Raw genomic sequence first — 12,877 nt, 5'->3', positions numbered from 1 at the left:
ATGACTAGTGGTACTAACTTGAATTGTTAGACTATGCATGACTAGTGGTAATAACTTGAATTGTTAGACTATACATGACTAGTGGTAATAACTTGAATTGTTAGACTATACATGACTAGTGGTAATAACTTGAATTGTTAGACTATACATGACTAGTGGTAATAACTTGAATTGTTAGACTATGCATGACTAGTGGTAATAACTTGAATTGTTAGGTTATACATGACTAGTGGTAATAACTTGAATTGTTAGACTATGCATGACTAGTGGTAATAACTTGAATTGTTAGACTATACATGACTAGTGGTAATAACTTGAATTGTTAGGTTATGCATGACTAGTGGTAATAACTTGAATTGTTAGGTTATACATGACTAGTGGTAATAACTTGAATTGTTAGACTATGCATGACTAGTGGTAATAACTTGAATTGTTAGACTATACATGACTAGTGGTAATAACTTGAATTGTTAGACTATACATGACTAGTGGTAATAACTTGAATTGTTAGACTATACATGACTAGTGGTAATAACTTGAATTGTTAGACTATACATGACTAGTGGTAATAACTTGAATTGTTAGACTATACATGACTAGTGGTAATAACTTGAATTGTTAGACTATACATGACTAGTGGTACTAACTTGAATTGTTAGACTATACATGACTAGTGGTACTAACTTGAATTGTTAGACTATACATGACTAGTGGTAATAACTTGAATTGTTAGGTTATGCATGACTAGTGGTAATAACTTGAATTGTTAGGCTATACATGACTAGTGGTAATAACTTGAATTGTTAGACTATACATGACTAGTGGTAATAACTTGAATTGTTAGACTATACATGACTAGTGGTAATAACTTGAATTGTTAGACTATACATGACTAGTGGTAATAACTTGAATTGTTAGGCTATACATGACTAGTGGTAATAACTTGAATTGTTAGGCTATACATGACTAGTGGTAATAACTTGAATTGTTAGGTTATGCATGACTAGTGGTAATAACTTGAATTGTTAGACTATACATGACTAGTGGTAATAACTTGAATTGTTAGACTATACATGACTAGTGGTAATAACTTGAATTGTTAGACTATACATGACTAGTGGTAATAACTTGAATTGTTAGACTATACATGACTAGTGGTAATAACTTGAATTGTTAGACTATACATGACTAGTGGTAATAACTTGAATTGTTAGACTATACATGACTAGTGGTACTAACTTGAATTGTTAGACTATGCATGACTAGTGGTAATAACTTGAATTGTTAGACTATACATGACTAGTGGTAATAACTTGAATTGTTAGACTATACATGACTAGTGGTAATAACTTGAATTGTTAGACTATACATGACTAGTGGTAATAACTTGAATTGTTAGACTATGCATGACTAGTGGTAATAACTTGAATTGTTAGGTTATGCATGACTAGTGGTAATAACTTGAATTGTTAGGTTATGCATGACTAGTGGTAATAACTTGAATTGTTAGACTATACATGACTAGTGGTAATAACTTGAATTGTTAGGTTATGCATGACTAGTGGTAATAACTTGAATTGTTAGGTTATGCATGACTAGTGGTAATAACTTGAATTGTTAGGTTATGCATGACTAGTGGTAATAACTTGAATTGTTAGACTATGCATGACTAGTGGTAATAACTTGAATTGTTAGACTATACATGACTAGTGGTACTAACTTGAATTGTTAGACTATACATGACTAGTGGTACTAACTTGAATTGTTAGACTATACATGACTAGTGGTAATAACTTGAATTGTTAGGTTATGCATGACTAGTGGTAATAACTTGAATTGTTAGGCTATACATGACTAGTGGTAATAACTTGAATTGTTAGACTATACATGACTAGTGGTAATAACTTGAATTGTTAGACTATACATGACTAGTGGTAATAACTTGAATTGTTAGGTTATGCATGACTAGTGGTAATAACTTGAATTGTTAGGCTATACATGACTAGTGGTAATAACTTGAATTGTTAGACTATACATGACTAGTGGTAATAACTTGAATTGTTAGACTATACATGACTAGTGGTAATAACTTGAATTGTTAGACTATACATGACTAGTGGTAATAACTTGAATTGTTAGACTATACATGACTAGTGGTAATAACTTGAATTGTTAGACTATACATGACTAGTGGTAATAACTTGAATTGTTAGACTATACATGACTAGTGGTAATAACTTGAATTGTTAGACTATACATGACTAGTGGTAATAACTTGAATTGTTAGACTATACATGACTAGTGGTAATAACTTGAATTGTTAGACTATACATGACTAGTGGTACTAACTTGAATTGTTAGACTATGCATGACTAGTGGTAATAACTTGAATTGTTAGACTATACATGACTAGTGGTAATAACTTGAATTGTTAGACTATACATGACTAGTGGTAATAACTTGAATTGTTAGACTATGCATGACTAGTGGTAATAACTTGAATTGTTAGGTTATACATGACTAGTGGTAATAACTTGAATTGTTAGGTTATGCATGACTAGTGGTAATAACTTGAATTGTTAGGTTATGCATGACTAGTGGTAATAACTTGAATTGTTAGGTTATGCATGACTAGTGGTAATAACTTGAATTGTTAGGTTATGCATGACTAGTGGTAATAACTTGAATTGTTAGGTTATGCATGACTAGTGGTAATAACTTGAATTGTTAGGTTATGCATGACTAGTGGTAATAACTTGAATTGTTAGGTTATGCATGACTAGTGGTAATAACTTGAATTGTTAGGTTATGCATGACTAGTGGTAATAACTTGAATTGTTAGACTATACATGACTAGTGGTAATAACTTGAATTGTTAGACTATACATGACTAGTGGTAATAACTTGAATTGTTAGGCTATACATGACTAGTGGTAATAACTTGAATTGTTAGGTTATGCATGACTAGTGGTAATAACTTGAATTGTTAGACTATGCATGACTAGTGGTAATAACTTGAATTGTTAGGTTATGCATGACTAGTGGTAATAACTTGAATTGTTAGACTATACATGACTAGTGGTAATAACTTGAATTGTTAGACTATACATGACTAGTGGTAATAACTTGAATTGTTAGACTATACATGACTAGTGGTAATAACTTGAATTGTTAGACTATACATGACTAGTGGTAATAACTTGAATTGTTAGACTATGCATGACTAGTGGTAATAACTTGAATTGTTAGGTTATGCATGACTAGTGGTAATAACTTGAATTGTTAGGTTATGCATGACTAGTGGTAATAACTTGAATTGTTAGACTATGCATGACTAGTGGTAATAACTTGAATTGTTAGGTTATACATGACTAGTGGTAATAACTTGAATTGTTAGACTATGCATGACTAGTGGTAATAACTTGAATTGTTAGACTATGCATGACTAGTGGTAATAACTTGAATTGTGAGGTTATGCATGACTAGTGGTAATAACTTGAATTGTTAGGCTATACATGACTAGTGGTAATAACTTGAATTGTTAGGTTATGCATGACTAGTGGTAATAACTTGAATTGTTAGACTATGCATGACTAGTGGTAATAACTTGAATTGTTAGGTTATGCATGACTAGTGGTAATAACTTGAATTGTTAGACTATGCATGACTAGTGGTAATAACTTGAATTGTTAGACTATGCATGACTAGTGGTAATAACTTGAATTGTTAGGTTATGCATGACTAGTGGTAATAACTTGAATTGTTAGGCTATACATGACTAGTGGTAATAACTTGAATTGTTAGGTTATGCATGACTAGTGGTAATAACTTGAATTGTTAGGTTATGCATGACTAGTGGTAATAACTTGAATTGTTAGGTTATGCATGACTAGTGGTAATAACTTGAATTGTTAGACTATACATGACTAGTGGTAATAACTTGAATTGTTAGACTATACATGACTAGTGGTAATAACTTGAATTGTTAGACTATGCATGACTAGTGGTAATAACTTGAATTGTTAGGTTATGCATGACTAGTGGTAATAACTTGAATTGTTAGACTATGCATGACTAGTGGTAATAACTTGAATTGTTAGGTTATGCATGACTAGTGGTAATAACTTGAATTGTTAGGCTATACATGACTAGTGGTAATAACTTGAATTGTTAGACTATACATGACTAGTGGTAATAACTTGAATTGTTAGACTATGCATGACTAGTGGTAATAACTTGAATTGTTAGACTATACATGACTAGTGGTAATAACTTGAATTGTTAGACTATGCATGACTAGTGGTAATAACTTGAATTGTTAGACTATGCATGACTAGTGGTAATAACTTGAATTGTTAGACTATGCATGACTAGTGGTAATAACTTGAATTGTTAGGTTATGCATGACTAGTGGTAATAACTTGAATTGTTAGACTATACATGACTAGTGGTAATAACTTGAATTGTTAGACTATACATGACTAGTGGTAATAACTTGAATTGTTAGACTATACATGACTAGTGGTAATAACTTGAATTGTTAGACTATACATGACTAGTGGTAATAACTTGAATTGTTAGACTATACATGACTAGTGGTAATAACTTGAATTGTTAGGCTATACATGACTAGTGGTAATAACTTGAATTGTTAGACTATACATGACTAGTGGTAATAACTTGAATTGTTAGGCTATACATGACTAGTGGTAATAACTTGAATTGTTAGGCTATACATGACTAGTGGTAATAACTTGAATTGTTAGGCTATACATGACTAGTGGTAATAACTTGAATTGTTAGACTATACATGACTAGTGGTAATAACTTGAATTGTTAGACTATACATGACTAGTGGTAATAACTTGAATTGTTAGACTATACATGACTAGTGGTAATAACTTGAATTGTTAGGTTATGCATGACTAGTGGTAATAACTTGAATTGTTAGACTATACATGACTAGTGGTAATAACTTGAATTGTTAGACTATACATGACTAGTGGTAATAACTTGAATTGTTAGACTATACATGACTAGTGGTAATAACTTGAATTGTTAGGCTATACATGACTAGTGGTAATAACTTGAATTGTTAGACTATACATGACTAGTGGTAATAACTTGAATTGTTAGACTATACATGACTAGTGGTAATAACTTGAATTGTTAGGCTATACATGACTAGTGGTAATAACTTGAATTGTTAGACTATACATGACTAGTGGTAATAACTTGAATTGTTAGACTATACATGACTAGTGGTAATAACTTGAATTGTTAGACTATACATGACTAGTGGTAATAACTTGAATTGTTAGGTTATGCATGACTAGTGGTAATAACTTGAATTGTTAGGTTATGCATGACTAGTGGTAATAACTTGAATTGTTAGGTTATACATGACTAGTGGTAATAACTTGAATTGTTAGGTTATGCATGACTAGTGGTAATAACTTGAATTGTTAGACTATGCATGACTAGTGGTAATAACTTGAATTGTTAGACTATGCATGACTAGTGGTAATAACTTGAATTGTTAGACTATACATGACTAGTGGTAATAACTTGAATTGTTAGACTATACATGACTAGTGGTAATAACTTGAATTGTTAGACTATACATGACTAGTGGTAATAACTTGAATTGTTAGACTATGCATGACTAGTGGTAATAACTTGAATTGTTAGACTATACATGACTAGTGGTAATAACTTGAATTGTTAGACTATACATGACTAGTGGTAATAACTTGAATTGTTAGACTATACATGACTAGTGGTAATAACTTGAATTGTTAGACTATGCATGACTAGTGGTAATAACTTGAATTGTTAGACTATACATGACTAGTGGTAATAACTTGAATTGTTAGACTATACATGACTAGTGGTAATAACTTGAATTGTTAGACTATGCATGACTAGTGGTAATAACTTGAATTGTTAGACTATACATGACTAGTGGTAATAACTTGAATTGTTAGGTTATGCATGACTAGTGGTAATAACTTGAATTGTTAGACTATACATGACTAGTGGTAATAACTTGAATTGTTAGGTTATGCATGACTAGTGGTAATAACTTGAATTGTTAGACTATGCATGACTAGTGGTAATAACTTGAATTGTTAGGTTATACATGACTAGTGGTAATAACTTGAATTGTTAGACTATGCATGACTAGTGGTAATAACTTGAATTGTTAGACTATGCATGACTAGTGGTAATAACTTGAATTGTTAGGTTATGCATGACTAGTGGTAATAACTTGAATTGTTAGGCTATACATGACTAGTGGTAATAACTTGAATTGTTAGGTTATGCATGACTAGTGGTAATAACTTGAATTGTTAGGTTATGCATGACTAGTGGTAATAACTTGAATTGTTAGGTTATGCATGACTAGTGGTAATAACTTGAATTGTTAGGTTATGCATGACTAGTGGTAATAACTTGAATTGTTAGACTATACATGACTAGTGGTAATAACTTGAATTGTTAGGTTATGCATGACTAGTGGTAATAACTTGAATTGTTAGGTTATGCATGACTAGTGGTAATAACTTGAATTGTTAGACTATGCATGACTAGTGGTAATAACTTGAATTGTTAGACTATGCATGACTAGTGGTAATAACTTGAATTGTTAGACTATGCATGACTAGTGGTAATAACTTGAATTGTTAGGTTATGCATGACTAGTGGTAATAACTTGAATTGTTAGGCTATACATGACTAGTGGTAATAACTTGAATTGTTAGACTATACATGACTAGTGGTAATAACTTGAATTGTTAGACTATACATGACTAGTGGTAATAACTTGAATTGTTAGACTATACATGACTAGTGGTAATAACTTGAATTGTTAGGCTATGCATGACTAGTGGTAATAACTTGAATTGTTAGACTATACATGACTAGTGGTAATAACTTGAATTGTTAGACTATACATGACTAGTGGTAATAACTTGAATTGTTAGGTTATGCATGACTAGTGGTAATAACTTGAATTGTTAGACTATACATGACTAGTGGTAATAACTTGAATTGTTAGACTATACATGACTAGTGGTAATAACTTGAATTGTTAGACTATACATGACTAGTGGTAATAACTTGAATTGTTAGGTTATGCATGACTAGTGGTAATAACTTGAATTGTTAGACTATACATGACTAGTGGTAATAACTTGAATTGTTAGGCTATACATGACTAGTGGTAATAACTTGAATTGTTAGACTATACATGACTAGTGGTAATAACTTGAATTGTTAGGTTATGCATGACTAGTGGTAATAACTTGAATTGTTAGACTATACATGACTAGTGGTAATAACTTGAATTGTTAGGTTATGCATGACTAGTGGTAATAACTTGAATTGTTAGGCTATACATGACTAGTGGTAATAACTTGAATTGTTAGACTATACATGACTAGTGGTAATAACTTGAATTGTTAGGCTATACATGACTAGTGGTAATAACTTGAATTGTTAGGTTATGCATGACTAGTGGTAATAACTTGAATTGTTAGACTATGCATGACTAGTGGTAATAACTTGAATTGTTAGACTATGCATGACTAGTGGTAATAACTTGAATTGTTAGGTTATGCATGACTAGTGGTAATAACTTGAATTGTTAGGCTATACATGACTAGTGGTAATAACTTGAATTGTTAGACTATACATGACTAGTGGTAATAACTTGAATTGTTAGGTTATGCATGACTAGTGGTAATAACTTGAATTGTTAGGTTATGCATGACTAGTGGTAATAACTTGAATTGTTAGGTTATGCATGACTAGTGGTAATAACTTGAATTGTTAGACTATACATGACTAGTGGTAATAACTTGAATTGTTAGGTTATGCATGACTAGTGGTAATAACTTGAATTGTTAGGTTATGCATGACTAGTGGTAATAACTTGAATTGTTAGGCTATACATGACTAGTGGTAATAACTTGAATTGTTAGACTATGCATGACTAGTGGTAATAACTTGAATTGTTAGACTATACATGACTAGTGGTAATAACTTGAATTGTTAGACTATACATGACTAGTGGTAATAACTTGAATTGTTAGGTTATGCATCACTAGTGGTAATAACTTGAATTGTTAGACTATGCATGACTAGTGGTAATAACTTGAATTGTTAGACTATACATGACTAGTGGTAATAACTTGAATTGTTAGACTATACATGACTAGTGGTAATAACTTGAATTGTTAGACTATACATGACTAGTGGTAATAACTTGAATTGTTAGACTATGCATGACTAGTGGTAATAACTTGAATTGTTAGACTATACATGACTAGTGGTAATAACTTGAATTGTTAGGTTATGCATCACTAGTGGTAATAACTTGAATTGTTAGACTATACATGACTAGTGGTAATAACTTGAATTGTTAGGCTATACATGACTAGTGGTAATAACTTGAATTGTTAGACTATACATGACTAGTGGTAATAACTTGAATTGTTAGACTATACATGACTAGTGGTAATAACTTGAATTGTTAGACTATACATGACTAGTGGTAATAACTTGAATTGTTAGACTATACATGACTAGTGGTAATAACTTGAATTGTTAGACTATGCATGACTAGTGGTAATAACTTGAATTGTTAGACTATACATGACTAGTGGTAATAACTTGAATTGTTAGACTATACATGACTAGTGGTAATAACTTGAATTGTTAGACTATACATGACTAGTGGTAATAACTTGAATTGTTAGACTATACATGACTAGTGGTAATAACTTGAATTGTTAGACTATACATGACTAGTGGTAATAACTTGAATTGTTAGACTATACATGACTAGTGGTAATAACTTGAATTGTTAGACTATACATGACTAGTGGTAATAACTTGAATTGTTAGACTATGCATGACTAGTGGTAATAACTTGAATTGTTAGGTTATGCATGACTAGTGGTAATAACTTGAATTGTTAGACTATACATGACTAGTGGTAATAACTTGAATTGTTAGACTATGCATGACTAGTGGTAATAACTTGAATTGTTAGGTTATGCATGACTAGTGGTAATAACTTGAATTGTTAGGTTATGCATGACTAGTGGTAATAACTTGAATTGTTAGGCTATACATGACTAGTGGTAATAACTTGAATTGTTAGACTATGCATGACTAGTGGTAATAACTTGAATTGTTAGACTATACATGACTAGTGGTAATAACTTGAATTGTTAGACTATACATGACTAGTGGTAATAACTTGAATTGTTAGACTATACATGACTAGTGGTAATAACTTGAATTGTTAGACTATGCATGACTAGTGGTAATAACTTGAATTGTTAGGTTATGCATGACTAGTGGTAATAACTTGAATTGTTAGACTATACATGACTAGTGGTAATAACTTGAATTGTTAGACTATACATGACTAGTGGTAATAACTTGAATTGTTAGACTATACATGACTAGTGGTAATAACTTGAATTGTTAGACTATGCATGACTAGTGGTAATAACTTGAATTGTTAGGTTATGCATGACTAGTGGTAATAACTTGAATTGTTAGACTATGCATGACTAGTGGTAATAACTTGAATTGTTAGGTTATGCATGACTAGTGGTAATAACTTGAATTGTTAGACTATGCATGACTAGTGGTAATAACTTGAATTGTTAGACTATGCATGACTAGTGGTAATAACTTGAATTGTTAGACTATGCATGACTAGTGGTAATAACTTGAATTGTTAGACTATGCATGACTAGTGGTAATAACTTGAATTGTTAGACTATGCATGACTAGTGGTAATAACTTGAATTGTTAGACTATGCATGACTAGTGGTAATAACTTGAATTGTTAGGTTATACATGACTAGTGGTAATAACTTGAATTGTTAGACTATGCATGACTAGTGGTAATAACTTGAATTGTTAGGTTATGCATGACTAGTGGTAATAACTTGAATTGTTAGACTATGCATGACTAGTGGTAATAACTTGAATTGTTAGACTATACATGACTAGTGGTAATAACTTGAATTGTTAGACTATGCATGACTAGTGGTAATAACTTGAATTGTTAGGTTATGCATGACTAGTGGTAATAACTTGAATTGTTAGACTATGCATGACTAGTGGTAATAACTTGAATTGTTAGGCTATGCATGACTAGTGGTAATAACTTGAATTGTTAGACTATACATGACTAGTGGTAATAACTTGAATTGTTAGACTATACATGACTAGTGGTACTAACTTGAATTGTTAGACTATACATGACTAGTGGTAATAACTTGAATTGTTAGTCTATGCATGACTAGTGGTAATAACTTGAATTGTTAGACTATACATGACTAGTGGTAATAACTTGAATTGTTAGACTATACATGACTAGTGGTACTAACTTGAATTGTTAGACTATACATGACTAGTGGTAATAACTTGAATTGTTAGTCTATGCATGACTAGTGGTAATAACTTGAATTGTTAGACTATACATGACTAGTGGTAATAACTTGAATTGTTAGGTTATGCATGACTAGTGGTAATAACTTGAATTGTTAGACTATACATGACTAGTGGTAATAACTTGAATTGTTAGACTATGCATGACTAGTGGTAATAACTTGAATTGTTAGGTTATACATGACTAGTGGTAATAACTTGAATTGTTAGGCTATACATGACTAGTGGTAATAACTTGAATTGTTAGGTTATACATGACTAGTGGTAATAACTTGAATTGTTAGGCTATACATGACTAGTGGTAATAACTTGAATTGTTAGGCTATACATGACTAGTGGTAATAACTTGAATTGTTAGACTATACATGACTAGTGGTAATAACTTGAATTGTTAGACTATACATGACTAGTGGTAATAACTTGAATTGTTAGACTATGCATGACTAGTGGTAACTTGAATTGTTAGACTATACATGACTAGTGGTAATAACTTGAATTGTTAGACTATACATGACTAGTGGTAATAACTTGAATTGTTAGACTATACATGACTAGTGGTACTAACTTGAATTGTTAGACTATACATGACTAGTGGTACTAACTTGAATTGTTAGACTATACATGACTAGTGGTAATAACTTGAATTGTTAGACTATACATGACTAGTGGTAATAACTTGAATTGTTAGACTATACATGACTAGTGGTAATAACTTGAATTGTTAGACTATACATGACTAGTGGTAATAACTTGAATTGTTAGACTATACATGACTAGTGGTAATAACTTGAATTGTTAGACTATACATGACTAGTGGTAATAACTTGAATTGTTAGACTATACATGACTAGTGGTAATAACTTGAATTGTTAGACTATACATGACTAGTGGTAATAACTTGAATTGTTAGACTATACATGACTAGTGGTAATAACTTGAATTGTTAGACTATACATGACTAGTGGTAATAACTTGAATTGTTAGACTATACATGACTAGTGGTAATAACTTGAATTGTTAGACTATACATGACTAGTGGTAATAACTTGAATTGTTAGGCTATACATGACTAGTGGTAATAACTTGAATTGTTAGACTATACATGACTAGTGGTAATAACTTGAATTGTTAGACTATACATGACTAGTGGTAATAACTTGAATTGTTAGGCTATACATGACTAGTGGTAATAACTTGAATTGTTAGACTATACATGACTAGTGGTAATAACTTGAATTGTTAGACTATACATGACTAGTGGTAATAACTTGAATTGTTAGACTATACATGACTAGTGGTAATAACTTGAATTGTTAGGCTATACATGACTAGTGGTAATAACTTGAATTGTTAGACTATACATGACTAGTGGTAATAACTTGAATTGTTAGACTATACATGACTAGTGGTAATAACTTGAATTGTTAGACTATACATGACTAGTGGTAATAACTTGAATTGTTAGGTTATGCATGACTAGTGGTAATAACTTGAATTGTTAGACTATACATGACTAGTGGTAATAACTTGAATTGTTAGACTATACATGACTAGTGGTAATAACTTGAATTGTTAGGCTATGCATGACTAGTGGTAATAACTTGAATTGTTAGACTATACATGACTAGTGGTAATAACTTGAATTGTTAGGTTATGCATGACTAGTGGTAATAACTTGAATTGTTAGGCTATGCATGACTAGTGGTAATAACTTGAATTGTTAGACTATACATGACTAGTGGTAATAACTTGAATTGTTAGACTATACATGACTAGTGGTAATAACTTGAATTGTTAGACTATACATGACTAGTGGTAATAACTTGAATTGTTAGGTTATGCATGACTAGTGGTAATAACTTGAATTGTTAGGCTATACATGACTAGTGGTAATAACTTGAATTGTTAGACTATACATGACTAGTGGTAATAACTTGAATTGTTAGACTATACATGACTAGTGGTAATAACTTGAATTGTTAGACTATACATGACTAGTGGTAATAACTTGAATTGTTAGACTATACATGACTAGTGGTAATAACTTGAATTGTTAGACTATACATGACTAGTGGTAATAACTTGAATTGTTAGACTATACATGACTAGTGGTAATAACTTGAATTGTTAGACTATACATGACTAGTGGTAATAACTTGAATTGTTAGACTATACATGACTAGTGGTAATAACTTGAATTGTTAGACTATACATGACTAGTGGTAATAACTTGAATTGTTAGACTATACATGACTAGTGGTAATAACTTGAATTGTTAGACTATACATGACTAGTGGTAATAACTTGAATTGTTAGGCTATGCATGACTAGTGGTAATAACTTGAATTGTTAGACTATACATGACTAGTGGTAATAACTTGAATTGTTAGGTTATGCATGA

The sequence above is a fragment of the Salvelinus alpinus genome, chromosome 13 (assembly GCF_045679555.1).
Source record: "Salvelinus alpinus chromosome 13, SLU_Salpinus.1, whole genome shotgun sequence".
NCBI classification, from domain to species: Eukaryota; Metazoa; Chordata; class Actinopteri; order Salmoniformes; family Salmonidae; genus Salvelinus; species Salvelinus alpinus.
This window is presented reverse-complemented; position numbering follows the sequence as displayed.